This window comes from Rhinolophus sinicus, chromosome 17, assembly GCF_057876585.1.
Source record: "Rhinolophus sinicus isolate RSI-liver-muscle chromosome 17, RSI-T2T, whole genome shotgun sequence".
NCBI lineage: Eukaryota > Metazoa > Chordata > Mammalia > Chiroptera > Rhinolophidae > Rhinolophus > Rhinolophus sinicus.
Genome location: NC_142517.1, coordinates 135210177 through 135237497, shown reverse-complemented (window position 1 = coordinate 135237497; position 27321 = coordinate 135210177). Strand labels below are relative to the sequence as shown.

Genomic DNA, 27321 nt, shown 5'->3' with positions numbered 1-27321 from the left:
AATTCAGCATCTGGTATTGATTATTTGTTTAAGCTGAAATGTGTGAATTGAATCCCATCTCCTTTTTCCCCGGGAGGTAGGCAGAAATGGAAATTCCCTTTTCTACACACAACCTCTGAATTTATCACCCCACAGGAAACCTGCTCTTTGCTTTTATTTCAGGTTTTGGTAATCTGATCCCGTCTGCTTGTGTTTCATTGTACCTATTCTGGCATTTTCTCCCTCTTTTCAAAGCCCATGTATCTCAGCTAGTTATTTCAAGAATAAACTATAAATCATTGTATTCCTTGTTCTTCTTCTATTTTTTTTTTTTTTTTTTTTTTTTTTTTTTTTTTTTTTTTTTTTGCTTTGCAAACTCCAAATCCCTGTAAAGCCTCTAGTCTCTTTTCTACATTCCCAATCCTGTGGTACCTACAGTTTATATGTGACTTTAAGTCTTCAACCCATCCTGCAATCTCTCAGAAGTTACATCAGTTTGTCTCAGAAGACGGCCCTTAGTTTATTGAGAATACTAGGCCAGTATTACACACTCAAGTGACTACATGACTACAAACGCCAAGGAAGTTCCATGTGTAAATGAAGTCCTTAGAGAGCGAAGCTTAGTGGGGATTGACTGTGGCATATTGAAAATAACTTGGTGGGAACAGATCCAACTTAACTACACATCATTTCTGTGATGCACTATTTGTAGCCCTCAGTTTCCAGTTATAGTTTTTTTTTTCCCTTAGGAGGAGCTAGTCATACTATAGAAGGTGGTACTGTAGACCAAATAAAACACATTTATTATGTGCCCAGTTTGAACCCTTTAATATAGGCCAGTAGGCATGAGCTTCTATACATTTTTCTCGTTCTCATCTCAAAATATGCATATCTTCAGCATGCATGAGGTTGATTGGAGAAAGTGTTTATGAGTAACAAAGGGGATTGACACAGATGAGATTAGATGTCAAAATGCATTATGCGCCTGCCCCCTTGGAGAAGAAAGGGGAAGAAGGTGGGGTAAGAAAGGTCTTAGACTGCAGTGCAATTCTAAGAAATTTTTAGTAAGACTGATAGGGAGTTCCTGAGCCAAAATTGTCATTCAAAGAGGTTGTGCTTTTCATCAAAACAGGTCTACCTCAGTATGCATTAGACACTCAGTCATTGTCTGGGAACAGTGTTTGAAGTGGGGCCTTGGTGGGAATGGTGGATTCAGACAATTATGCTCTCCATGGTCAGAAACTTAACAGCATGTCCATGACTGCCAAAGGCCATGCATTGTGCCACATAGATCTCTTCACAGGTTTGGGAAACAATTCTTTCACAGTTCCCATAGACCTCTCTTATGGGGAAATTTGGGAGAGAGAATTTAGTAGGACTAGCTACAGACCTTATAGCTGTAGTTGATTTCAGGCCACAATTGGCATTCATCCTCTAGCTCTATTCTAATTGTTCTTCATCGTCAACTAGCATGTTGGCAGGTCTAGGTGGCTTATCCGATGTTGTGACCCAAACCTTAATATCTCAAAGGTCTGAATACTTAGTAATCCTTCTCAATGTGTCTTTTCAGAGGGAGTTTTGGAAGGTTCCCAAGTGGATTACTCAGGTCCCACAAATACTGTTCCCGGCCACATTGTGAGAAAGTAGCCCTTTCTCCCCATGCGGCTCAGGGCTAATCATCCATACCAGTATGGGGTCTCCTCTTTTCACCTTAGACACAGAAATACAAAGTCTCTTGACAGCAGTGACAGCCTGTAGTTGAGTGGGACCCTTGCTGTGGCCTTTTGGCAAAAGTGTAGCCCCTTTGACAACCAGGAGCTCCGACCTTACAGAATGCAGAGTGGCAGGGAAGGAAACTCCTCCAGTGGGTTATTGAGAGTAATTGACAGTGAAGCCTCTACTGCTTTTATCTTTTAATTCCTAGAGCCATGAATTGTTCCTGTTGGTGATACAGGACTGTATTGAGGTGTCTAATTGAATGAATATACTATCCCAAGAATAGCACCCCATAGTTTCAGAGTGTTGCTTTTGAGCTAAGGCTTCACCTGTGCCTTTAGAAGGTGGTTCCAGAATTCGATAAGACCGTTTGCTTTTGGGTGGTGTGGTATGTGACTTCACCAGTTGCTCCCGTGCACTTCGTTATGAATTGGTTCCCCCAGGCAGATTCTGCACTGTGTGGGATTCATGCCTGTGGATCAGGCATTCCATTAGCCTTTTGAGTAATCGGGCTGGTTGACGTCCTACAGAGAGATAGGCAAACCCATACCTGGAATGGGTCTATGTATTTATGATGATAATACACTGACCCTTTCAGGTTGGAAGATGCCCGATGAACTTGCATTGCCACTAAGTGGTCAGTTGATGTCCTTGAGGAATAGTGTCATATTATATTGTTTTTCTTTGCTGATAGATTGGATATTCAGAGGCAAAAGTAACTACATTGACCTTGGTAAGGGGAAGTCCATATCCTTGAGCCTCCGTCTCTGCCACTGTGACCTCTTTATTTATGTACCCAGGGTGGCTGATGAACACTGGCTAGTCAGCTGACCAAGGCATTTGGTTTTCAGTGCTTCTTTGGTGGTTAGTGTTTGTTTGTTTGTTTGTTTTTTGTTTGTTTTTTTGTAGGCATTAAGATGTGATTCCAAAATCTTCACACTCTGTAGTCACACCCATATGTCAATCCTCATGCCTCCACTCAAGACCTCTTTAACTTTAATTTTTCAATTATTATATTTCCATTTCCATGACCAGATGGCCTGGACACTGGCCACTGCCTCAAAATCTGTATACATAAGTATCAGGCTATTTCTTCCTTCACACAATGTGAATGATCAGATACACTGCTCACAACTCTTCCCATGGGAAGATATTTTTTTCCTCCTTTCCATTCACTTCAGGGGACACTCCTGAGTGTCGATATAATTCATTTATAGCTTACACCCTAAATATTGGGCTGAATGATCCATAAAACAGACTTGAGATTTTTTTTTCCCCTCCTCAAGCTGGTTGCCTGGTACATCCACATGACCATAGATATCAGAACTCGTCTCATGATGGGCGGTTCCAGATGTATGGTTACTTGGAACCTCAACGTCAAGCATTGTATTTCTGTCAGGGCCCAGAAACATGGCAGGAATGGTTTCTTAAAGGACATGCCATTCATATGGAATAGCCTACTGCAGAATCCTAAGGGCCTGTGTTGGGATTCTGCTGCTGAAGTTTTCCATAAGCTCCATATTGCATCTTTTCTGACCACTGACACCTCCAACACCATAGGGTCTGCTGGATCATATGGCACAAATGACAGGGCTGCTTGTATCACAACTAGTCCTACTGCAGAGCCCTGTACTGCTCTGCATTGCACTCAAAGCTAGCAGTTTTCCTGTCACCAGGGATATGGTATGGAACAATAATCCTAGGCATGGATTAAATGAGGCACCTCAAGAAACCAAAGCAACCAACCAGGTACTGTTTTCCTTTTGTAGTAAGAATAACAAGATGCAGTGATTTGCCTTTAACTTTATCTTTAATTTTGAAGGAGATATTTAGGCATGCTTTTCATGATTGGATCCATAAAAAAATATCATTAAAATGGCAAGTTCCTGAATCTTTGTATGGTTTGTCTCCAACCCTTGGGAACACATGTGTTTTTCCAACACCTTTAGCAGCCTGCTACCACTTGCATGTTCTGCCTGAGTAGTGTGATGTGTTTGATATAAATGGGCCATTGTAATATGCTTCAAAATGTCCAATGACCCAGATTTTGGATCTCTTCAGACTATATATTAACAGAGGGCAAGAGAGTTGACATAGCCGGAGGAAAAACTATAAATAAATATTGTTGTCTGTCTCATGAATTGAATTGAAAACAGTGCCTTCAGCAGATCAATCACGGCATACCATGGACCCGAGGCCTGTTAATCTGCTCTAACAATACTGCCTCATCTGGCATAGCAGCTGTAACTGGGGCTATTACTTGGTTAAGCCTGTGGCAGTTTACCATCATTCTTCAGTAGCTAGATTTGTAAATTAAACAGAGGTGTAATAAAACCCACTATTCCTAAAACTTGTCTTTAATGGTGACATTCATCTCCTACACCCACCCCTATCCTCCGTGAAATGTGCTATTCATTTTTTTATTGTCTTGACGATTCACGTCAGATGGGGAGATGCTGGAAAGTGGATAGTATCAGAGATGTCCACTTGGCATTTCTCACTATGATAATGCTATTCCAGAAGTGACAAACCCAATGATGAGGTTCATCTAACTGCCAGGTATATCACGTTCATTTATACACACTGACGCTAAGAAAATGATCCCTGGGTGATTCCGTGAAACTAGTGGGCCCACAGTAAGTCAGAATTTATCCAGGACTCCATTTACTACCAAGCCTATGTAAGCCCCACCCCACAGGGGTCTGTGATGATACGTTAGGTCTTGGGGGGTATTAATGTCAAGTCAGATACTGTGTCTAATAATCCTGAAGATATCTGTGCATTTCCCTTCTCCTAGTGTTGAGTCACTCAAGTAAGTGGTCATGGGATCTTTGGGGGAAGGATCTAGGAGAATCCCCATAGTTCAATAATGGCCACGGTGTTACAGGGTCCCTCCTACTAGGGATGTGGCTCCTTCTTCAGTCACTGCGTTCTGGATCTGAAAATTAGTTCAGGTCTGAGATGTGAGGAGGGCATCATGACTTTTTGTTGAAGAAATCACCCGCTGGCTTCTGCTCCTCCATCAGTGTGTGTGTGTGTGTGTGTGTGTGTGTGTGTGTGTGTGTATGTGTGTGTGTGTGTGTTTTGCGGGGAGGGGTTGTAAATGTTAAGCAGCACCCTTGTTGGCTGCCAGTCTATTTTTGGCCTCAGGGGCCCCATGCTGTATAAACCATCACCACAACTCCTATAGGTCAAGCCTCCTTGGCTACAACTTCAACCTTAATTGTAAGGAAGTTCTGGTCTCCTAACTTCTGGTAGTTATAAAGCACAGCAAACCTTCCGCTCTTAAATTGGGGGAAGTTGGGGAGGAGAGATCATAACCATGGATATTGATGATCTGAGCTCTGTGACTGCCCCTCCTAGTGTCATCCTGGCCTGCTAAGCAAAGCCACTACTGAACTTATTGGTAGTGATGGTGCCCCTTTCACCACTTAAAGGAGTTTTGCACTCAGTTACAACATGGTGGTGGTGGAGGGCGGGGGGCATACTAACAAACAATTATTTGACACCAGCTGGGTTTCCTACAATTCAACTCAATTCTGATGCTATCCACCTGAGAGGACAGGAGGTGACTGAATGTTCCAACCCTCTAGTCACATGGTTGGTTCTTCTGACAACCAGCCCCCAGCCTTAGGTGCTTTCTAAAAACCATCTTATTTGGATAACAAAAGACACCTTTATGCTCCAATCACTTAGGAAATTCCAAGGGTTTTAGGAGCTCTGTGCCAGAAACAGAAACAGAAACCAAATGTAGATTTCCTGTTATAAATCCCATAATGGAACCACTACATCACCATCAGTCTTGGTGAGTGGTGTGTCTTCTGAAGACTCACATGGAACGTAATCCTTTGGAGGGTTTTCTTTATTCACATAATCTGTTTCTGCTTTTTAACTTCCTTCTCTCATCTTCTTTATTACTTCTTCTATCATCTGCCAGGGCAGATCGGGTACCTTTACATGGAGAAAGTCATATGCTTTCAATGTCTTTCAGAGCTACCTTCACAGAGATTCTGCCCCATAGCCTGGATCCTTGTCAGAGTATTAAATCCCAGATGCAAAGAAAGTACTCCCAAGTAAAAGAATCTTTGCTTATGCAGTCTTATATTCTAGCCACACTTCATCACGCACCTTCAAAGTTCAATGCCAGGGGTGACTCCCTGATTTCTGCTGGTCATGCTAGTTATTTCTTACAGCTCTGTTAGTATACAATCTCTTTCCTCTCTTGTGAGACCCAGCAATTCCTCAGGTGAACTATACTGGGCTTATAGTTATCAGCCGAGCTCCTGGGATTGGAAGTGGGAGCAATTCCTGAGGAGATCCCTTTTGCCCTTGGGTGAAGTATCTCTGCAACACCTTTCAGCACAAGGTCGATGCCAGCCTTCACTAGGGAGAAGTAGACCACCTCTGCAAACTCTGAGACTCCAAGGAGGCGCTGCAAGAGCCAACACCCTTAGGAACACCTATCCAGATATCCTCATTTCTTGATTCAGGGTCTCAGGTTTTACCAACCAGGTCTCCGATTTTTAGAACGCACACCTGCCTTTGAAGAGCTTTTAAATATCTCTGGAGCTCTGTAGACATAACTGTTCGATCTTCTGTTTCCTGCTCAACTGTGTCTACACCTCCACTGCCTCTTTGTAATCTCCCAAATCTGACTCACACATTTAGTTTTAACTGCCTGATACCAGCTCTCAGTTTATCTCTGTGTAGTGGGTCATTACAGTGTAACAGTTTGGGGACAGAGTCCCAGAGAGCAGTTTCCAGGCTCTTGGCCTCACATGGAAAGGTGCTGGCTCGGGTAGTAGACGGTCATCAGCTATGGCTAGTTGGCCGTCAACTGTAACCCATTAGCCAATTAGCCACTGATATAACTGCCATGGCTGCGTTGGTTGGTCAGTTGATGGTTGGCAGACAGAGAAGCAGACGGCAGGTTGCGGATAGTGTGTCTCCAACCCAGCCTCCAGTGAGACTATAGTGGTATGACTTCCCTACTCTGTGGCTCTGTGGCTCTGTGGCTCTGTGGGTGTTTCTTTTTGGCCTAGCCATATCCTGCGTTCTTATGTGGGGTGCGGGACTAGAGACCCTGCAGGCCGCCCTGCACGACAGTTACCAGCCAACTCTGCCATCTCTGTAGTTATTTTTTCTTCATATTTTCCAAATGCATGAATCATTGTTTCTGCAAGGACATCACCCCTTCAAAAAATGTTTTCTTGGGTCACTTTTCATGATATTTTTAGCAATTAGAATCATGTTCCAGGAATTGTCCATGCCCCACATGGACATATCCTCTCTGCCTGTTGTGTAAAGTGTGAGCCAGACCCAGAGCCCCATTTTACCCTTTATTTTCTTCAGATTGCTCTTGTCACCAGTTGTGCTGGTTCTGGGCCTCTGAAAAGCAGAACTAAGGCAGGATTAGATATGCACACATCTTATGTGAGAAAAAAAAAAAAATGAATAGAGTTGTCAGACTGCAATGCAGATATGACCCATATAAAAGTGAGAAGGAAGGGAGCTCAGGTAGGAAAAGCCTATACTGTGCTGCAGTTTTAATAAAGCTTCAGCTGATGTGGAGCCAGAGTCACCTGTCAAGCCAAAGATGCCCATCAGAATGGTTTCACATGTTGCAAGACTGGCCTACCTTAGTATTCTTGCCTCAGACAATCATTAGCTGAGAGCGGCCTGGGCACAAACACGGTTGTAGATTCAGAACAGAGTACTTGGGATCACCTGCGAGTTACTCTAACATTAAATGTCTGAAAGGATCATTTTCAGTATTGAGGGCTTTCCTGGGACATTGGGCTTTTAGTTCTGCAACCAATAGAGTCCTGGGAAAACTGTAAAAATTAGTCATCCTAGGTGTGACAGTATCCTTACTGTCACCATCATCACATAAAATCCTAAACTTAGCACTAAAAACCACCTTTTCATGCTAACAAATAAACTGGGTGTTTTACACAAATAAATTCAACTTTCAAAGCTGACTTCTGACTCTTCTCTATCATGCTCTCATGTTCCGATGGACACCATATCCCCTCGTGCTACATTCTCGGAGCTACTTCCAAGTAGAGTCTCCCAGATGGATGTCATCTTGCCTTTCTCTGGATTTTCACTATGATTTTGTACGTTTCATTTAGTTTACTTTCTACTTTACAGTTATCCATGTACATTTCTTTGTTACCTTTCTGAATTTGATTTTTCTAGAGAGCAGAATTCTAAATTGATTATATCTATCTATCTATCTATCTATCTATCTATCTATCTATCTATCTATCTCCACTATAAAAAGTTCCTTTCAAAGTAGAATGTACTCAATAAGACTTTGTTTTTGGTTTGTTTGCCCCACTGAATTGGCACTGAACAGTTTCACCATCTACTGTCTTTTATGGTCCTATGAACTTTCTTCTACATTATGATTTCTTTAAGGTTAGACAAATACATTTCTAGGGTCCTGTATACCACAGGCATATCTGTGTTTCCAGATGAATTTTTTTAGATGAAGCCAGATTGTCTACTTAAAAATGATCATAGAGGATATTTTAAGCATATATATATATATATATATATATATATATATTTGTGTTTAAGTATAAGTTGCCTATAGTAAAATCAGACTTTAAATATGCTACCCTAACCCTAACCCTCTGTGTGTGTGCGTGTATTTATATATGTTGTGTTTCCACAAAAATAAGACCTAACTGGAAAATAAGCCCTAGCATGTTTTTTCAGGATGACATCCCACGAACATAAGCCCTAATGCATCTTTTGGAGCAAACATTAATATAAGACCCGGTCTTATTTCAGAGCAGCACAGTGTTGATCTATTTTATATATATGTATATATATTTTATATATATATATATATATATATATATATATATATATATATATATATATATATATATATATATATATATAGAGAGAGAGAGAGAGAGAGAGAGAGAGAGAGAGAGAGAGAGAGAACTCAAATTATTTTGTTCATCCAGAAAGTTTGGAGGCCACTGTTCTCAATCATAGATGGCCCTGTATGGCTTACTAAAGAATCTGAACTTTATTCTAGGTTCAATGAAACCAAAGAATCTAAACAATGATAAGCTGGAAGATCTGATTTGACTTTTAGCTAAGTTACCCTGATAGTTGTGAGAACAGTTTAAAGGTGAATAAAATTATAGGAAAGGAGTCTATGTAGGAAGCTGTTGCAATCATTCAGAAGAGAGATGGTAAAGACTGCAATTAAACTGTCGTGAACAGGAAAGGATTATTTTTCTTCCATCAGCTGAGTGAGAGCACAGGTAAAGCAACAGATTTAGGACAGGTTTGATATATTTTTCTTATGACATGTTGAATTTCATTTTACTCGTTTGTTATTTTTATGGTCACACATGTGATAGAATGATTTCTGTTCCTTCATCTCTCTTCCCTTGGTTCCACAAGGGAAGGCTTGTTGCTGTATTCATTTTTGAATTTATCCAGAGCAGAGTGCAGGAATTCACATGCAAGTGACTGAATATGGGACAGGGAAGTGGGGGGAACAGGTAGGGCCACCTTGTAGGTGTGTGACCAATGAATTCACACCAAGACTGCCAATCAGAAGCATTTTATGCTTGGTGTAATGCTCTGCTGTCATGAGATTCTTCCCCCCCACCCCACTGAGAAAGTTTGAGAAGTTATTTTCTGATTGACATTTTTCTTTTTGCAAATGCTAATAATTGAGTCAAATTTCCTAATCCCAGTAGTACAATATCCCCATTCCAAGTAGACCTTTATGGTTTTATTTATTGTTTACTCATACTCCACCTCCTCCTCTGCTATAACCATAGACTTGTTCCCTGTATCTATAGGTCTGTTTCTGTTTTGTTTATTAATTTTGTTTAGATTGCACATGTAAGTGAAATCATATAGTAATTATCTTTCTCCGACTTATTTCACTTAGCATAATACTCTCTAGGTCCATCCATATTCTTGCAAATGGCATTGGTTTTTATTGCTGAGTAATACTCCAGTGTGTGTGTGTGTGTGTGTGTGTGTGTATGCTGCAGTGAACATTGGGGTATATATATCTTTTCAAATTAGTGTTTGTTTTTTTTTTTTTTTTCCCCACTGGACAAATACCCAGAAGTGGTATTGCTGGGTCATATGGTAGCTCTATTTTTAATTTTTGAGGACCCTCTGTACTGTTTTCCATAGTGGCTGCACCAATTCACAATCGAACAAACAGTGAATAAGAGTTCACTTTTCTTCAAATCATCGTCAGCAGTTGTTTGTTGATTTTTTTTTTTTTTTTATAATACTCATTCTGACTGGTGTGAGGTGATATCTTCTTTTGGTTTTGATTTGCATTTTCCTGATGATTAGTGATGTTGATTATCTTTTTGTACATCTGTTGGCCATCTGTATGTCCTCTTTGGCAAAATGTCTGTTCAGGTCCTCTGCCTATTTTTTAATCGGATTGTTTAATTTTTTGCTAAGTTTTATGAGTTCATTATGTATTTCGGATAGTAATTCTTTATCATAGATGAATATCTTCTCCCATTCATTAGGTCTTTTCACTTTGTTGGTGATTTCCTTTGCTGAGCAGAAACCTTTTAGTTTGATGTAGTCCCATTTGTTTTTTGTGTTTTTTTTTTTTTTTCTTTGTTGCCATTGCCCAAGGAGACATATCCAAGAAGTTATTGCTAAGGCTTACCTCAAAGCGTTATCGCCTATGTTTTCTTCTAGTAGTTTTATAGATTCAGTGCTTACATTTAAGTCTTTAATCTATTTTGAGTTTATTTTTTATATGGTATAATGTCCAGTTACTTTTTTATTTTTTTTTACATTTATCTGTCCAATTTTCCAAACAATACTTATTAAAGAGACTGTCTTTACCCTATTGTGTATCCTTCCCTTCTTTGTTGTAGATTAGTTGATCATATAAGTGAGGCTTTACTTCTGAGCTCTTTATTACATTGACCTACATATCATTTTTTCCAGTACCATGGTGTTTTGACTATTGCATCTTTGTAGTATAGTTTGAAATTGGGGGGCATGATACCTCCCACTTTGTTCTTTCTCAAGGGTTTTTGCTATTCAGGGTATTTTGTGGTTCCATATAAATTTTAGGATGAGCTGTTGTACAATAGTTCTGAGAAGAATGCCATTGGTATTTTAATAGGGATTGCAATGAATCTATATATTGCTTTAGGTAGTAAGGGCATTTTAATGACATTAATCCTTCTAATTCATTATCATGACATATTCTTCCATTTATTTTATGCTCTTCAATTTCTTTTTTCAATGTCTTATAGTTTTCACCTGGTTAAATTTATTCCTAAGTAATTATTTGGATGCAATTATAAGTTAGATTTTGTTAATTTCTCCTTCTAATTATTTATCATTGTTGTACAGAAACAAAACAGATTTTTGTATATTGATTTTGTTTCCTGCAACTTTACTGAATTCATTTATTAGTCATATATATACATATATATATATATATATATATATATATATATATATATATATATATGTATATATACACATATTTTTTTTTCCCTTTAGTTGGGGAACACTGTGTTTTCCAAGGGCCTGTCAGCTCTAACTCAAGTCATTGTACTTCAGTCTAGTTGTGGAGGGCGCAGCTCAGCTCCAAGTCCAGTGGCTGTTTTTCAATCTTTATTGCAGGGGGAGCAGCCCACCATCCCATGCGGGAATTGAACTGACAGCAGTGTTATTAACAGCTCATGCTCTAACCAACTGAGCCATCCGGCCGCCCCAATATATATATATATATATATATATATATACACATTTATGTATATATATATATAGGTGTGTGTGTGTGTGTGTGTGTGTGTGTGTGTATGTATGTATCTATATGTCTATATCTCTATATAGATATCTGTATATCTTTATATCTAGGTATATATATAGTTTTTTAAATTTTATTTATTTATTTATTTTCCTGGTGCAGCCTTTACTGTTTTCTAAATATAGTATCATGTCTTCTGCCAATAGTGCAAATATTACTTCTTCCTTTCTGATTTGGATGCCTTTTTTTTTTTTTTTTCCTTTTTCTTCTCTGATTGATGTGGTTAGCACTTCCAATACAGGGTTGAATAGGAGTGATGATAGTGGACATCCTTTTCTAGAGGAAAGTCTTAAAGGAAAGGCTTTCAGCTTTTCACCATTGAGCACGTATTACCTGTGGATTTGTCATATATTTGTATAGCCTTTGTTACGTTGAGGTATGTCCTTTCTATACCCACTTTGCTGGGAGTTTTTTATCATAAAAATGATGTTAAATTTGGACAAATAGTTTTTTGCATGTATTGAGATGATCATATGATTGTTTATCTTCCATTCTGTTAATGTGATGTAGCACATTGACTTATGGTGTTGAGCTATCCTTGCATCCATAACTGAGATAAATCCCACTTGGTAATGGTGTATAATACTTTTAACGTACTGTTAAATCTGGTTTGCTAATATTTTGTTGAGAATTTTTGCATCTATATTCACTGAGATTTTGGCCTGTAATTTTTTTTTTTTTTTTTTTTTTAATCAGGGTGATACTGGCTTCATAGAATTAATTTGAAAGCATTCCTTTCTCTTTGTTTTTTTGAAATGGTTAAGATGGATAGCTGTTAATTCTTCTATAAATGTTTCATAGAATTCACCTTTGAATCCGTCTGGTCCTAGAGTTTTAGTTGTGGGAGTTGATTTAATTACTGCTTCATTGTCATTGCTAGTAATTTGTCTGTTTATATTTTCTGTTTTATCTCAGTTATGTCTTGGAAGGTTATATGCTTTTAGAAATTTATGCATTTCTTTTAGATTGTCAAGTTTGTTGGTATATAACTGTTCGTAGTATTCTTTAATGATTCCGTTTATCTCTGTGGTGTTGGTTGTAACTTAATTTATGTTTTATTTACTTGGGCTCTCTGTTTTTTCTTGATAAATTTTTAAGGTTTGTCAATTTTGTTTACCTTTTTTCAAATAACCAACTGTTAGTTTCACTGATCTTTTTTATTGTTTGTTAAAATTTTTATTTTGTTTATTTTCACTCTGATCATTATTTCTTTACTTTGGGTTTTGTTTGTTCTTTTTCTAGTTTCTTTCGGTGTAATTTTAAATTGTTTATTGGGGATATTTATTATTTTTTTGAGGTAGGCCTGTAAAGCTATGCACTTTGCTCTTAGAACTGCTTTAGCTATAACCCATCAATTTTGAAAAGTTGTGTTTTCACTTTCAGTTGTCTTAAGGTTGTTTTTGATTTTCTGTTTGATTTCATAGCATGCTGTTTAGTCTCTCCTATATATCTGTCTATCAAGCTATCTACCTGTATGTATGTATGTGTATATATATATGTATGCATATATATATATATATATATATATATATATATATATATATATATATATATATAATCACTTGTCAATTGTCTTCTTATAGTTGATTTCTAGTTTCATGCCATTGTGGTCAGAAAAGGTGCTTGATATGACTTCAGTCTTTGTAATATATTAAGGCATCTTTTATGGCATCATATGTGATTTATCCTAGAGAATGTTTAATGTGCACTTGAAAAAAAATGTGTCTTCTGCAGTTCTTGGATGAAATGTTTTAAAATGTTAACTTGACGAGATCTGATGTGACATTTAAGTCCTTTATTTCCATATTAATTTTCTTTCTTGATGCGAGTGAGGTGTTAAAATCCCCTGCCATTATTGTATTACTATGAATTTCTCCCTTTATGTCTGTTAATATTTACTTTATATAATTAGATGCTTCTGTATTGGGGGTATAGATACTTATGACACGTTGACTTTGAACTTTCTGATGGAAAGAATGCATACAGTAATGCTTGATCATTCATTTGCTGAGCTTTTGTATCTATACAGTCCATAGTATTGCACTGGCTTCTGAGGAGCTAAGTAGGAAGAGAATATGGAGCCTTCCTTTAATATAGGTTGAACAATACGGCAATTTACTGTAAAACGATAGGCAATGTATATGGCTACCAAGTACTTACAAGAGGGTAGGTGATTGATTCTCTTGGAAACTTGAAGGAGGCTTCTTAGTCATTTTTGTATCCACTATAATACATATGACCCTCAATAAAAAAGTCCTGATTTACCTTGTTTTTTATTTTTAGCACAAATTTCTTCACAAAAATGAATCATTATTTTTCTTTTTATGAAAGACCAAGAAGAGCACAATTATGTACTGTTTTATCAATCATATTAGCTATGATTGAATCATAGTAGTCAAACTAAAACATAATCATGTCATAAGATTTGTATATAGGTATCTGTCATTGAATTTAATGATACACATAGACACTTAAAAGACCTTTGAAAACATAAATTTTATAGATTCTTTAATAATTTTAATAACTTTTTCTTATCCTGAAATTAAAAAAAAAGTTTTTGTCCTGCCCCTAATAAATAAACACTGACACTTTCAAGTACTTTTTACAGCAAATTTCCTGTGTAACTTTTAATATTAAACTTAATTTTGCCTTTGTGAAAATATGAGATTCCACGGTGCATCCAAATCAATGTTAACTTTTTTTTTTTAAATTTTATTAAATTTATTGGGGTGACAATTGTTAGTAAAATTACATAGATTTCAGGTGTACAATTCTGTATTACATCATCGATAAATCCCATTGTGTGTTCATCACCCAGAGTCAGTTCTCCTTCCATCACCATATATTCGATCCCCCTTACCCTCATCTCCCACCCCCCTTACCCTCTGGCAACCACCAAACCATAAGAAAATTATAGACAGTGACTTTGGAAATATATAAAAATATCTGATTGTTTATTTTTAAAGATATTTTCCATATATTTTGTTATTTTCTTGGATGAGATTAATTAAAAGTAGAGTTTTTCTCCTTTTCAAAGGAAATACCAAAATATTTTCCCTTTAGTTTTATTTTTTTTGCTATAAAAGCATTTTTAAACTTTATTATTAATACTCAGGACATTAGGAATTCCCAGATTATTTTCAGTAGTATTTGTAGAACCTCTTTTGGTATCAAATACAGTAGTTAGGAATATGCGTCCCATTCAGAATGCATAATAACATTTATCCTATATCCTGTCCACCTATACACAGTGCTGGCCCTATGAGGAGATATAGAAACAGAAGTTACAAAAAAACACTGTAACATGTTTGCTTGTTTTTCCAGAAGCTATATCTTCTTTTGCTGGAATACTTTATAATACATAGTATTAAAAATTAAGGCAACAAATTCAACAGTCCAAGCTATTTGCTCACCTCTACTCTCAATTATATTTGCAATCCTGATGATCAGTTTCATGGTTGTGCTATTTAGTGTTTGTCTTTCTGATTTTAAAATGGTTCAAAAGGATGTTTTCTGCCATTTCTAAAACACATCTGGTATATGTGTTCAATGATATAAGCAACTAATACCGGTCAGGTACTGAAACCTCTGATGTCCCTGTGCTTGTTTTCAAAGGAATTCAGGACATCAATTTGGATTCACCATAAATTCATGCATGAATCCAAAATTCCCTCCCCTACTATGTTTATCACCTCTTCTCTTTTACTCCTAATATTAAAACTGAAGGAGTAACAGGGCTACATGTTTACTGGAAAGATGTCCACTGCAGTAAACAAAACTTTTATCAGGGACTTTTATAAAAGCCATAGTCCCATTCCATGTGGACATCCAACTCATGAAGACATGCAAAAGAAAGAAATGTCAAATTACATTTAACTTATCCAGTGGAGGATGTCATACAAACATATGGAGATGACAGTCTTTTTCTTTTTTTTTCATCCTTTACTATAAATACATTTAACAACTTAGCAGAAAGGCAAGCTAAATTTAAGATTGTTCCCATTTGAAAATTATTTCATATTCTCTGCTAATGATAAATAAGGAACTCCCAATAATGGACTTTTAGCAGCAACTGTTAAAAGTAGATCTCTGAGCACAACTTGTTTTTAAAGAGGGTTAGAATAATAATATGTTTGCAAAGTTCTGGTAAGTCCATTTACTGTCCAAACTAGATTGAAGTCCTTATTATTTTTTTTCCTTTACTTAGAGACAGGTTCACACAAAGCTGTTGTAATAATGAAACAAATGTGAAATCTACTGTAAAGTTGCACAATACAGAAAACTGTTGCTACATCTTCTACATAAATGTGTGACTCAACAGGTTAGTAATGTTGTCATTATTTTAAAGTTGAAATTATCCCATCACATCTAAGACCTCTCTTCAACTCCACAGATCCTCCAGTTTTTTTTCCACAATTCTTCACACTCCTTTTCTTTTTCTCATGCTGACAATCTGACTTGTATGTGGCTGTCAGCTCATCAAACATGGTGCTGTTCATTTCCATAAATGCCTTTAACACACTGCACACTAATGCCATGGTAGCCAGATTCCAATATTCTTTTGAAAACCTATAAAGACTGGGAATCATGATGGGAAAGATTACATTAGAGTTTTCTTCTGTGAAACCTGTGATATGTTCATTATTCCAGTAATGGAGTGCCCTTTCTGCCACCTGAAAATGGGGGCTATATACTCATTTGGCAATTTGTTTAAACAAAGTTTCTTGAATTTTAACAAATTGTGAAGGTTCAATCACACATCCAGTATATTTTTCCAACTCCCCAAGGGACGTGACCTATTTTTGACTACATGTTTTGGCCCAAAATGTAATTAACCCCCTAATAGCTGGTTCTGTTAGTGAAGGATCTTTTTCTAGAAAGTGTATATGCAATATGCCAGCTGAGCATAGAAGAGTGATAAGCTCCTGACAGTATGTGAAGGGATTAACACTCAATAGAAACTGTGTTCTGCGTTAGGAGGTAAAGCAAAACCATTGATCTTACTTGCTAATATTTCTAGCAGTTCTGCTACACCATTGAAGAGTACTGTTTCGTAAACAAACCTTAGAAAAATATTGTTGATCTGTTTCTGGATAGAGTACTCTAAGACCAAGAAACTTGCCATACATTCTGGATAAAACTGTTTTTAAGGATTCCTGAGGGTTTTGCTCTCAAATAGCTCCAAAATACAAATTTGTGATCTATGTAGTTTTTATCAGAGCTGGTTTGAATTTTGGCTCTCCAAACTTCATATGAAACATTTATATACAAGCTGTAAGTATGGCCGTGATGCCTCAAAGTTATTCATTTTCTTCTGGATCAAAGCCGTTGCTGTCACTAGGAGGGAGAGTTCTGAATATATTGCATGATACCATTCTAACTACTTCAGGAGATGTCTGCTCTGTCAAACAGCGGCTCCTTCTTGTAATGTAGTCCACCAGCTCATTAAGAGTAGAACACTTGTATTCTTTCATTGTAAGATCAGATAGTCTGTCCACTAAGTCAGAAATGACATAGCTCTGCAGAAGTTTCTTTAGGAACTTCAGGCTGCTCTGAGGGTGGCACGCCTTTCAGCAGTGGCAAAGGCGGTAACTCAGGGCTTGCTTTGAGACCTGAATTGTGAGGAACTGTGCAATGCCTTCTGTCTTGGTTTTTGACGGACTTTGGAGAAAATATATTTTGTGCACTAATGGAGGAGGAGTTGGTGTTGAGGACACATCCCTCCTTGCAGATTCTGGGAGGAAATCCACAGATGATCTTGGTTGTGAGAGGCCGGACATGGGCAAGAGTCCCGCAGCTGGGACCGAAGGCAGGATGGGACTTGTGGAGTGGGAGTAGGGGCTTGGGGAGAGGTCTGGACAGCAGCCAGGGGCCCGGGCGACAGCTGTGTGGGCGCAGCGACCCTCTGGTTTCGCGCCGTCGGCACCTCTGGGCCTTACAGCCAGACGTGAACCTCAGTGCTCCTGGAGCCCGGTGGCAGCGGTCTCACGATCCTACCCCGCCGGTGGGGCGCCTCAAATCAGCACCTACCCTTTAAGGGGTCCGCAGGTCGCTCCTTGCTCACATTCCCGGAGGGCGGTGCCTCTGCTCCTTGCTCGGGACATGATGTTGGCTGCGAGGAAGTTTTTCTTTTTAGTTTTAAATTGATAAAAATTGCATGTCAAGCTAAAATCATGTTAAAACTTCAAAAGCATATAAAATTACTAAATTTATCAGGTAGTATACTTTTCAATTTGGCATATCATAATTTGTGTTTTTTTTATTTTTAATAGCTGAGCTGATACTTTATTATATTGATTTTGTACTAGGCATTAAGTGCTTTAACAAACATTAATTTATTTAATTCTCACAGCAACTCTGTCATTCCCAATTTACCTATTGGGAAGCTGAACAGAATGATTAAGTAACTTGCCCTTGTCATAGAGCCACAGAGTACTAGAGCTGAGATTTCTAACTCAGAAAATCCGAACACAGTATCTAAGCCTTTAGCTATTAGGGTAAATTCCTGTCTTCATGATGATAAATTTGGAAAAAAAAACAAAAAGAGTCAAACATATTTGCTGGGACAACCTCTGTTTTTAAGGTGTGCACTCCATCTTTGTCTGATTTAGTAATTTGAGGCATAGCATAGAAACCAAACATTTGAGGAACAAGATTTCTGTCTTTTCTCCATTCAAAAATAAAATAGAATGACAGTGTTTTCTGAAACAGGTGAATGGTTTCCTAAAGAAATGTCTGAGTAGGTGTCCCCTGAAGATACATCTATTCAACATGCTGTCTTAGTTTTACAGCTTAGCTTTGGAAGTTCAAAACAGAATAAATTAAAACAATTTCTCCTTGGAGCTGCTATCAGTCCTCTTCTAATCTGAATGATATGAGAGTGTGACAGCACATTTTTGTTCTCATATGCTACTTGAAAGTCAAAATTAGGCATACAAGGGCTGTGAGAACTAACTTAATGCATGTGAGAAACAGCACAGGGCAATTCCTTTGAAGAGGAAAAAAACAGTGAATGCTTAAGAAAATGTGAAAGATTCTTTTTGTTACCCTGAGAGGAAACAATTCAAAACTTGAAAATGGAATTGCTTTTATAAAAAGTATATTGAATGCAAATTTCCTTCAGGACACTAAAGGTAGACAAACATATATTTCTTATTTCATAAAATAGTAATTTAAAACAGAATGTATATTATATAAGGGTTCATAACATTGTATCTTAAAGGGATTAAGATATCTAAAATCTTTGAAGGCTGCAGATTCAATTTATTTATTCACAAGGATGGTGTTCTTAGTGATTTGTTGCTATAAGAAAATTGGCCATTAGCATTTGTATTGGTTTGCCTTTCTCAAAATGAAAGAAACAAATGTAATTCATTAGCACTTTATTATTGAATCCCTTTTAATATGGAATTTCAAACACTCGGGTCCTTATTAGCCTACAGAATGTTTGAATAAATGTTTTCAAAGTTGGAAAAGAATAGAAAGTACAACTTAATTCATATCTGCACCCAGGCAAGCATCTGATGGATCCAGAACGGGCTACCATCGTAGTTCTTGCTCACCACTTTTCCTAAAATGACCTGTTTGACCCTCCCTACTATTATGAAGATGGCCACTTTTATTAAATTGGTTCTTTATAGGTTTCTATGAACTACACTGCATTCTTAATCCAAATGTAACCAGTCTTTAAGTTTCAGCCAAAGTCTCACCTCTCCAGTGAAGTCTTTCCTGATGACCTTGACTGACTGCTTTCCTCTCAGTTTATAACTATCAAGGTCTGCTCCAGAGACATCAACTGGTGTGTGTTGGCACATACTGCACCCAAATAGGGCATGATTGGAAAGTAGTAGCTGCACCAGTAGTACTAAAGCCTTTCTTTTTTATTGTACAACATACTAGTTAAAAGAAAGACTTAACTTAAATATATATGTTTGTTTATTTTATGAATAAATTACTTATAAATAATATATATTATTATCTTAAATATTATGATTTAATACATTATAAAATATATACCCAGCCAGGACTCTTAAAGGATGAGGAACAAAAAAGTAAAAACACAATTTTAACATTTCTTGCAGTGTCTTGGATTTTCTTGATTTTCCTAAATATTCTCTACAGTGTGTATATCCAACTTTGATGTCACTTGTGTATAGCATGTGATTTGATATGTTACAATAATATATGTATGTCTATATATATATATATATATATAGATAGATAGATAGATAGATAGATATATCATTCAAAAAAATATTTCATGTAGCTTCCAAAAATGCAGTAATTGCAATAAGATGAACACTTAAGATGGGGGAAATGAGTGCTAAGGGGAAAAATAGGGGAAAACTAACAGGAAACTAGACTCAAATGTACATTGTAAAATTCTATATTTCTTGCTAGAAGTTGGAAGTAAATTTATATTGCTATTTAACTAATTTAGTTAACTAATTTTAATTTAACCATTAACCAGTACAAAGAGAAATACGATCTGTTTCAGAGCTCACAATATCTATATAATTAAAAGAGAAAAAATAAAGTAAAGAATATATACCTGTGGCATAGGACACATCTGTAGTTCAATCAAAGTGAGCCTATCAGAAATAGAGAAAGAACAAAGTAAAGTAATCTTCCTGTAAGCTGCCTTTTGACTTAGCTTGATTCGGGTATAGATGAAGAACAGTGATTTCTAAAAAGTCTGGACCAGTGGCCTATCAGAATCAATTGAACAATTTTTAGTTTGTTTTTCAGTGTTTTTTCCTTTTTTTCTTTTTTCTTTTTTTTTTTTTTTTCAGGTTAAAGGCCTCACCCTACTAGAGGGGGGAAAATCCCCAAATCCAATATTCTAGAGACTATGTCAAGCCTTTTTCTCCTTGAAAATCCCTTTAGTAGAGAGCCATTAATAGCAATGAGATTATAATGGGGATGGGGGTGGGATGTAATAGGATCAGAGTAGCATTTTATAATACAAATCCTCTTCACAAGATCATGGACCCTGTTAAATAACAGACATTCTTATTTATACCAGTGATGGGTTAACTAGTGATTATCAACCTGGACACTACCCCAAGACTAAGCAATGTAAAATCCCTGAGGTATGGCTTCATCTTTGTATTTGTTTTTGTTTTGTTTTTTCCCTTTAAACTATAACAAACAATTGTAATGGGAAGCCATTTGAGGGTTACTGAATTTGAACTATGTAAAAGCAGACCTGTTGCTGAGGTTGGGCGCAATGGTTGAAGAGGGCTTCTTTTTGAGTAATCAGAAAGGGGAGGGAATGATACATTGAGATGAGAGGGGATGAGATGGGAAGGCAGGAGAGGAGCTGTGGGTACCTGTGAGGCTAGGGCGACATATGAAGCTGCCACTGAAAAATCACCCGTGATGTGTGAGACCAAGGAACCTTTTACAATAAGGACATGTGATTTTCAGTTTCTAGTTCTGATGTTGTTATAATAAATCTCCACATCCCATGCTTCCATAAACTCTGTTGCATTGTTTGTACTTCCTGTCTGTTTGAATATATCTGAGTGGGAGTGGGAGAAAAATAAGTGGATTAGGGAAAAAGGACTAAATTTGGTGTCTGGTTTGAAATGACACAGAACAGGAATAAAACATTGCATTGAGACTCATGATGATTGGGAAATAGAGTGATATGAGAAAGTTTCTTTCTAAAATTTAGAGGTGATTTTTGAAAGAGCAAAAATAAGGTTTGGGTTAGAAGCAACTGCCATATCTGTCAAAGTGGTAGAATAAAAATCAGTTTGGAAACCACTATCTTAGCTAAGCTAGAGGAATTAATGAATTGAATGCTCTTAAGACAGCCTTTGTAAATGTACAAGCAATTATATTTCTGGGCCTATCTGTTAAGGTCACTGCTGAAAATGAAAATAAAAAACATAGAGAATGTTTCTATTTCTGGCTTCAAATAAAGAAAGGTATGTGCAACCAACTCATCTCAAAGTAGTATTAGATAATTAAAGTCTAAGAAAAAGTTGGTGACTGGAGATGTGGCATGGCGAAGGAGAGTGTTCTTCTTAATTCCAACAATCAGAGTTAAAGTGAGGTTATGTTTAGGTATCTGTATCATCGGTTTCTATTGACTGCATACAGATAGGTCTTGTTTGTTTTTAATAACAAAAGTTAAAAAAATACTGAAACAAAATCTTAACACCTTTCTCTATAAGGTAATAAAGAGTGCAATAAATATTAACAGTAGTTGAATAATTATAGATAAAATATCTTCTAGAACCGAAGCCTGAAGTTTATCAAGAAATCAGAGCACACTTCATATAGACTTTCCCATAAGTTAACATATACTTTTGTGACTGAGTATAATTGTCTTTATTTTTAAAGTACAAAGTAAAGTAAAATGGTCCAACTGGATGGAAATAAAGAAATCTGATAAATTAAGCTAAATAAATTTGTCAATGTTAGTACTCACAATTGGGAGGTGTCCTTCAGTAAATACTTGTATATTTAACTTAGACTTTTTTAGTATGTTACATGTAAGCTCTAAAAAAATTTACTAGAACCTTCTACAAAAGTTATACAATTATCCTAGTTTATAAAACTGAGCAAAGTACATCTCCTAGATGTTAACCAGATTCTGAGCTTCCATATCTTCATCGACCAAATATCACCTTAGGAACTAAGTATTAGACTCTAGCCTCATTAGTACATCTGGTGACCAAACTCTGATCCTTCCAGAAAGATTTGTTGCTGCCAGAGGGTATTTTTTTTTTTTTTTGTAAAAGGATATTTATAGTAAGTTTTCTCATTAATAAATTGTGGGGTAATTTCCAATTATTATATATATATATATATATATATATATATATAGAGAGAGAGAGAGAGAGAGAGAGAGAGAGAGAGAGAGAGAGAGACACACACACAGTAGTCTTTCTCACACTAGGTACTATATCCAAACTGCAGCCACATTTAGACTTAGTGTGATAAAACTGGTTTTAAATTATCAACAATATATTGATAAAAGGTAAGGGAAGAAACTTGTCCCTCAAGCACCAGTTAAAAAGTTAGAAAAAAATATATTTTTAGAACACCTCAGTTTATTCTAATCTTCTCATATGCCTGTACTCCCTGTTAAAACGTATTAGCAGATGGGTATGGCTATGCCAATGATAGAATAGAAGTGATTCCTTCTTCCTCCCTCCATCACGCCCTCCCTTTCTTCCTGCCATCCCGCCTTCCCTTCTGTCTTTCATTTTCTTTATAGCTCCTTTTAATCCAGTAGTTAATAATTCACAAACTCCTTCCATCTTCACAGTTGTTGCTTATCTATATAGCACTTGTTCTTGTTAGCATAATAATAACAACAATAATAATAGGTATATTTACAATTTTTTAATGTTTTCAGAGTTAAGGTTGGATTTAGTTACTTTTACCAAAGCTGTGGTTGTGTTTGTTACATTTATTTTTTCACCCAGAATCCTAGACAGACCAAAGTACTATCATTATGTGGTACACACAAATGCTCTAAGATATAGAGCTTTTAGAAATATATTACAGTATTTAAAAAAGAACCATCAAGAAAAGCCAGTATCTTGGGATTTTTACCTCTCAGACCTACTCAGAACTAGTGAAGAAAGAAAAACAAAACCAAAAAAAAAAAAAATTATTAGTCATTGAGGAGGAAGCGAAAACAATAAGCTGACTTTACTGTTTAAGAATAGCACATTCTAAAGCCATGCCTTAGTTGAAGCCAGTCATTTGCCTCTTATCTGCCAAGGTAAACACTATCAACTATGTTTGCATCAGTTTCAGGAAATAGAATCTTTAGAATTTTTTATGTGTACTAAAACTATAGGCCTCTGTACTAGAACAGTCTTCATCTGTGCTAGAAGGTCTTAATGCTTCAATCAGCCAGATGTGAAGGGGATGGTGGAGTTCGACAAAAGCTGTGGAAAGTCTATATAAGAGATTTTTAATTAGGAGAGAATTGTTTGAGATGATTAATGTATAAAATAAGCCTTACCTACTAAAGCTGTCCTATGATTCAGCAATTCTCTCTGGGTATGTACCCAACAGAAATGATAGCAAACGTCCACTAAAGGATATGAACAAGAATGTTCATGTCATTATTCATAATAGTCAGAAATTGAACACAACCTATATATCCAAAATAGGTACATAGTTTATGGTATTTTTCACACCATAGAAAAGCAACGTACATGCAAAAAAACATGCATTTTAAAATTGTAATATTGAATGAGAGAAGTCAGACTAAAGAGTATATACTGAATGCTACCATTTATAGAAAACTCAGGAAACTATGTTGATAAAAGTCAGAATAATGGCTGCCCACTGGTATGTCAAAAGTATATATTTGATCCATTTTAACACATTTATCACTGGCTTGGATAAAGATATAGAAAAGCCAATTATCAAATTTGTGGATATCACAAAAAGGATTCATTGGGTAACATGATATATTTTTTTTTTTTTAAATGTCAACAGGTAGTATCCTTGATCAAATTTAACAAGCTGGCATTTAATAGGATAAATGTACAGTTGAAAAAAAGAAAATGTCGATTAATAGCCACTAGGATCATGTTCTGGGTAAAATTGTACGCGTATACTTTATCCTTTTTAGCTTCAGACAATAGAGGTAGTTAAAAGGACCAAAAATTTGATGAAAAAGAAAAGAAAACCAAAAAAGAAGATCTATGTAACAGCTAAAATTGGACTGGACTTTGAGATACTGTATTCCCTTAAATTTTAAGAAAACTTAAATCTTAACATTAGAACATTTGAGGTGAAAGTGACCCTGAAAGTTATCTAAAATCTACCTTCTCTTAGTTCCCCCATCTCTCTCTCTCTCTCTCTCTCTCTCTCTCTCTCTCTCTCTCTCTCTATATATATATATATATATATATATATATATATATATATATATATATATATATATATATCACACACACACACACACACACACACACACACACACACGAGGAAAGTGAAGCCAGAAGAGATAAAGTAATTTTGTGACAGTCTCATGATAAATGGTAGGATAATGATAAGAACCCAGTCCTAGACTCCCTGCATTTTAGTCTACTACTTTCCTAGTGTGCTGACATTTATTTCATCAGGTGAAAGAAGCATAGCAACTTTATACATTATATTGTTTTTTTTTCATGTTTTTATGTTGTTTCCTGAAACAGCATATAAATTTAGTCCAGGAAGTATGATTTCAAATTTTCTAGGACCTAGCGACCCAAGGTAACATGAAATCTAGAGTCTAGTGTGTTCACAACACTAGATCATTAAGTGCTGCTTAATTAATCATAAGAAAAAAGACACCTAAAGTGAAAGTACTTTAAGAAACTTGTATTTCCTGTTTCCTGCTTTCAGATTGGACCTGCATAATCTAGCCTCTGTAGATAGTTAATGCTTCATCAGTTCAACTCAAAAAGTTTAACTTTTCCTGGTGTTAAAAAGCCTCTCCCTTGTTTTATAGGCAAATATAAGTATGACAACATGTAGCTTTTAATTCTGACTGTAGTTACAATGAACAATAGCTGGCCACCAATGTCGCTATAAGGTAACCCTTGAAAATGGTTACCAATTATGCTGTTTGTCTTATTATATTAGTAGACAGCTAATTGTAATTGTTATCATCTTAAATTACAAATTCTATTTTCCAGTCCTATAATTGTATAATACATTACCAATTATCATATATCTTTTTTTCATATATCTTAAGATAGCTTATTTTTAATTAACTTCAGAAGTGACCTCATGATTACAGAGACTGTCACATTCTCTACCATACTCCTAAGGCTATAATAATGCTTAGCACTTACTAAGAATTCTATAAGTATCTGTTATATGGGGATAATTAAAGTTAGAAAAACATAGTTCTGTGTAAGTGTCAGGGCATAGTTATGATTATCTTTTCTCCTTTTCCATTTTCATATGTATTTTATTTTTTTATCTTTACATTTTGTTGTAAAATTTTATCATCTTTCAGCCTGATTCTATTACTAATTAATACATTCTTGACCTAATTATGTTTATTTTGAAGATATTTCCAGATATTGTAAAACATATATATTAGTGAAATAAGTTTAATTAGAGTGTATGGGTGTGCAATATATGTGTAAAAAACATAAGGAAAGAGGGTTTGGATATGCGTGAGTGATTTAATTCTGTCATCCTGTTGGTCCTCCTTAATGCTCACCACATGATTGATTTGCTCACTGATCTCCCAAATATCCTTTTTTAAAAAAATATTTTTTATTAAAATATAGCTAACATACAATATTATATTAATTTCCTTTTTTAATTAAAGTTTATTAGGGTGACAATTGTTAGTAAATTTACACAGATTTCAGATGTACAATTCTGTAATATGTCATATATATCACATTGTATGTTAGTTTCTTAATGAAAGAATACCAGGGAAACTTTCAGTTCCTCAGAACTATGATCTAGTGGACTTAGCCACTTAGAGATAGCATTAGAATTACAAATTAATCTACTATTTACAAAGTAAATATTCACAAAGTGTCTACTGCACCTGTGACATCACTGACAATGATGGGTCAATTGCAGTTCCTACTTATGAAATAGCTCACAGCCTATTTCTAAGGAGAAATGAAATGATTCAATTTCAGTTCAAAATGATAATAAAGATATGTGTAAGGTGCACTATTATATGTGAAAAACAATGTTTCCTGATTATATGGAATAAAAAAATTTACAGGGCTGTCAAAGCCATTAGAGAGTAATCCAAAAGTAAGAGTCACAAACAAATTTAGTGTTCTCTTTCCTAATACTTGTAAAGATTGTTGTAAATGCCTTCTCTGAACTCCTGCAAAAATGCTTGTCTGTACTACTTATATTCTGCTCATGCTACACTATTGTGAACTGTTACTTTTTATTTTTTTCATATGCATACCTTCTTTTCTTCAATGAGCTTATAAAGTGTCTCATGATAAGAGCTGTGTCTTCCTTGTATCCCCTCCCAATCAGTCTTTACACAGCACAACACATGTGTTCATTCATTTATTCACCAAATGTTTACTTGGAGCTTACTATGTGCCAGGCACTATTCTAGGTGCCAGGGATAAAGTAGTGAACAAAATAAAGTCCTAGCCCTCAAAGAAAATGTATTCGTATGAGACAAGACAGAAACTAAACAAACAAACCCACAAAAATATATTGTTTTTGACAGTGATAAGTCTATGGCAAAAAAAAAAAAAAAAAAAGATTTGATAAAGGGGAGAGAACATAACAAAGGAATAATTTTTATAGAGTAGTTAAGGAAAGTTTCAGTAAGAAGGGTGATATTTAAGCTAAGACAGACCGATGCAAATATCTAGAAAAAAACATTTCCAGACAGAAAGATAAGTAATGCAAAGAAGCTTAATCTGAACAGCATTTGGTTTGTTTTAGGAAGAGAAAATTCTGTGTTATTAGGGATGGATGAGGGGGAGAGTGGAAAGATTATCATGTGAAAGAGGGTTGAAGGATGTGGATAGATCATGAAGGTCATGGGAGGAGCTTTAATTTTACCTTGGATGAGATGGGAATAGCAAGTTTGAGTGGAGGGGAGAGAAATTATTTATTTGTTTTTAAAGGTAACAATGGTGTCTAACTGGAGAAAAGACTCACGAGGAAAGGGGAGTACTGAGGCAGAAGTGGAAGTTGGGAAATAAGTTAGGAAGTTATTGCAGTTCTCCAGGCAAGAGGTAACAGTGGATCAGACTACATTATAAGCGGTAGAGGGTGTGAGAGGTGATTGAATGATGGATATGATT

At 36.0% G+C, this 27321-nt stretch overlaps 1 protein-coding gene and 1 pseudogene across 4 annotated transcripts in view; one reads left to right on the top strand and one right to left on the bottom strand.

Annotated features, from left to right (window-relative positions):
• LRP1B (LDL receptor related protein 1B) overlaps window positions 1–27321 on the top strand; it is a 1805568-nt gene that overhangs the window by 1320075 nt on the left and 458172 nt on the right. The window lies entirely within an intron of this gene.
• On the bottom strand, window positions 15880–17646 carry LOC141567901 (serine/threonine-protein phosphatase 2A 56 kDa regulatory subunit epsilon isoform pseudogene; annotated as a pseudogene).